The sequence below is a fragment of the Pungitius pungitius genome, chromosome 14 (genome assembly GCF_949316345.1).
Source record: "Pungitius pungitius chromosome 14, fPunPun2.1, whole genome shotgun sequence".
Lineage (NCBI taxonomy): Eukaryota > Metazoa > Chordata > Actinopteri > Perciformes > Gasterosteidae > Pungitius > Pungitius pungitius.
Window position 1 is genome coordinate 5,901,623 of NC_084913.1, and position 3,829 is coordinate 5,905,451.

Below are 3,829 nucleotides of genomic sequence, written 5' to 3' on the forward strand. Positions count from 1 at the left end.
AGCTCAATGTGGTCATTTATAATAAATGTGCTGGCTAGAATCCCCTTAACTCATTCCGCTATGACACATTATACCACTGCTATGCTTATGTTTTTAACAAGCCTGCATATATTGATTAATGATACTGAGGGAATACCAACCACTTGAACCTGACGTATTAATCAAATAGTCTAAAATATTTCTATAAATATTCGTAATCTCTAATGGGACAGGTCCAATTTAAATCTATAAATACCATTGTATGGGAAAATGAATTATGAGCATTAAATAGTTTGACAGCAGCAGTAGTTGTAATAAATAATTCAATATGCGGGGCAGGTGCTAATTGGCGTGTGCGACACAGACGGAGCCGACAGGAAAGGGTCTGCCGGACGAACCGCGACTTGATGCTGTAAAATCTATAGTCCTGTCGTCCTCCTTCCTGCCTCAACGTAAGAGCACTTCAAGCCCTGCTGCCCGGAGCAGCGTCTGCTCGTCCAAGATCCAGTATCTCTCTCTCTGTTCCTCCTCCTTTTGTTCCCTTTGTACTGATCGAAATTCATGCTGAGTAGTGGGTTACGGGGCCCGCAAACGCACACTGCGCAGTTTGGTTTTAATCTGATTCCACCTGGCCCCCCCCCCCTAACAGCATCTCAGATCCTCTAATATCATTCCGGCGGTGCTGCTGTGACCAGGATTAGCCGCTGGCCTGATGATCTCAGGCCCTCTGCTCCCCCAGCTCCTGGGTTTTTTCCTCGCCGCTTCGAAAAACTTCCGAACGCGCTGTCGTGAGAACTCCCCAACATTCCCGATCTAATTGAGCCAATTTGTAAGTGTCGCCCCCCCTCCCCCAGCTGAGGGCTCCCTGCTCGCTCCAGGAGGACGCCGACATCCTGCAGCGCTCTGAATCACACACAGGGCCCGTCCGTCCTCGAGGGCCTCGACTGTGTCCCCGGCGTCCTTCTCTCTCAAGTCCACCAGATGCCCCAAACCCCCCCCCCCCCCCCCCCCCCCCCCCCCCCCACACACACAATTTGATAACATTTGCCAACCTCATCCCGGAGTGTCACATCCTCGCTACCTGATCAAACTCGCTAAGTGGAGGAGAAAGATTGGGAGATGGAGGTGGGAGGGGGGTGTGATGGTGATATCAGATGCCCCGGCATGGGGCAGATCCGTCTGGAGGGCCCTCGGGGCGATTCGTGGCGGCGATAAGCCACCGGCCCCTGAGTTCGGCGCTGGTGGTGACGAACTCAATTAGCTCCTGACAGACCTCCTCTCAGCCTCCCCCGCCACGGGGCGAGGACCCACCGGCAGCTGCCACGCCGACCTCTCCCCTCCCGGGGCCCCCGCCGCCACCTCTCGCCGCTCCGACGCGCAGCCGGCCGATTTCATTTTTTTGTGTGTGTGTGTGTGGGGGGGGAGGGGGGGGGGGGAGAAAACGGGCGACCGCAGTTGAAATTCTGCCCGCGCGAGTGGTTGTGTTCGCCGCAAAGGGGGGGGAAAAATGGGAAGAAAGTAAGGACTGGGGCTCGGGGGAGGGGGGGGGCGGGGGGCCCTTGGGAGAAAGGAAGGGAGTGATTGGAGATTCCAAAACGCACCGAGTTGAAATATGAAAGACGCCTCTCTGCCTATCTGGTTTTAGGTTAATGGCCACCAGGGGAATAAAGGGGGGCCAACGGACTCTCGTGTGTGTCTGTACCAACGTTGTCTCCGGGTTTGTGAATATGAAAGATGTGAAATGTTGGGGGGGGGGGGTTATGGCTGCGGTTTGGTTGGAGGCAAAGCCCCGACGCTCCATCGGGACCCATTCTAATCTACGAGGGAGAGGCCCCTAATTTTTTGGAGTTTCTCATTCATTAGTCCTGCTCTGGCAGAGTGAGCGGAGGGGGGGGGGGGGGTGGAGCCGAAGGGAGAGGAGAGTGGGGGGGGGGTCTCTTTATTAACGGGTACGCCAGACACTCAAGCGCAAGCTGACAGAGATTTATGATGCGCAGATCTATGGAGGCAAACAAAAGGGAAGTGGAGGAGACGGGAAAAAACAGGAAAAGAGAAAGTAAGCGATACGTGAGGGAGAGAGAGAGAGAGAGAGAGAGAGAGAGAGAGAGAGAGAGAGAGCTGTGTTTATGGTACCAATGGCGAGCGCGGGCCCCGGATCAATAGTCCGTAGGCTGGGGCCTCGTGCAGGGTTACCACTGGGGGGGGGCGTGGGGGCAATTACAGTTTTTTTCTTTTTTTCTTAGTCTCCAGCAGAGGAGGATTATATTTAGCTGCTCCACAGCGATGTCACTGTAGTCTTTATAAAGCTATGAGCTCACTCCGCTACGACAACATGAGCAACGGGCACCACGAGATAGCGCTGGCCAAGAGGCAGATCACATCTATCGATCGCCCCCCCCCCCCCCCCCCCTTGCTCCTTCCTGTTCCAGAGGAAGAGAGAGAGGGCGTCTCGTGATACCGGCGCTTCTGTTTGTCTGGGCCGCACTGGGCGGATCCGGGGGTCTTCTTCTGAGGGGGTGGGGGGGCGAGTCCAGGATGTTGGGAGAAGCAAATGGCCAGTGACGGAGCCACCGTTGGTTGGGGGATGTGAGGGGGAGGGGGGGGCTGTCTTGATATTGCCCCGCGGCGTGGAGAGCAAAGAGTTAACAGCGTTCTGCTCAGTGGGGGAGCGGCTCCCTGCAGAATTGAACAGCTCATCATACTGTATGTAAAAAAAAAAGACGCTCCCGTGATAAGTCTAGTCCGCCGTGCGGTACATTTGGGATCACATTTTTAATTCTGCTTTTTCATTAGAAAACGATTAGTTTCCATTACATCCATTATGGGGCATGGCCATGGTATAATTTAACAACATACATTTACAATGGCTCGTGATATCTACAAAAAGCAATTATAGTTCACAAAATCATCCTTAAAAACAGTTTGTAATTATCAGCGTTTTGTATGTTAAGACTTTAGAAGCTGGTGTGGGTAGTAATAAACGTGGCGCTGTGTGTTATTAATACAATGGGGGCCAATATCACAATACACTCCATTACAATACTGAAGTGTGTAGCTGGTGGATTCTTCCTAAACAACATGTGCCTCATCAATACAGCTCTTTGTTTCTGTCTGGTGTCTGTTCAACATTTCAATGATGGAACATATTACTGAAAAGACACAATTATGTCGTTTGGCCATACAGCCTTAATGCGTAAAGTCCCCACAGTGTGATTTTGATTCCTGCTTTTTCGAAAATTATTCATGGCATTTTTTTTAGCAACACAGGTGCATTGGGGTATGGTTTTTATCAAGGAATCTCCGTCACGACGCAATTATCAACTTATCATTATGATCAGTAACCTTGTCCACTCATAACAGTGTGATTTTCCTAGAATGGACACATAAAGTCATTGGAAAGAGCTTCAATAAGTGCAACGTGTCAAGACAGTAAAAAAAGGGCCAACAAAGGAAAAAGAAATAAACAGGATTTGGTAAAATGCTCCTGAATAAACGACCGGTCGGGGCTAATATTAGAGTATATCATACAAATTCAGTATCATGCCACGAAAGCCTTTTAAGGCGAGGTTTTGTTTAACTGCCATAAATTATGTGGAAAGCCAGCAGATATCAACCACAGCACACCTCTCACGCACTCTCAGTAGGGTTCCATGTGTAAAATAAAGAGAGGGGGATTATAAAATATGAATGATGGAAACCTGAGCAAAAAATCCCTGCCAATTTTATCAGGGCGGGGGGGAAAGGATATTACAGACTCTGTGCATGTTTTTTTTTTCCAGTTTGTGTGTGTGTGTGTGTGTGTCACAAACATAAATAAATATCATTATAAAGGGTTAAGGCTATTTAACAC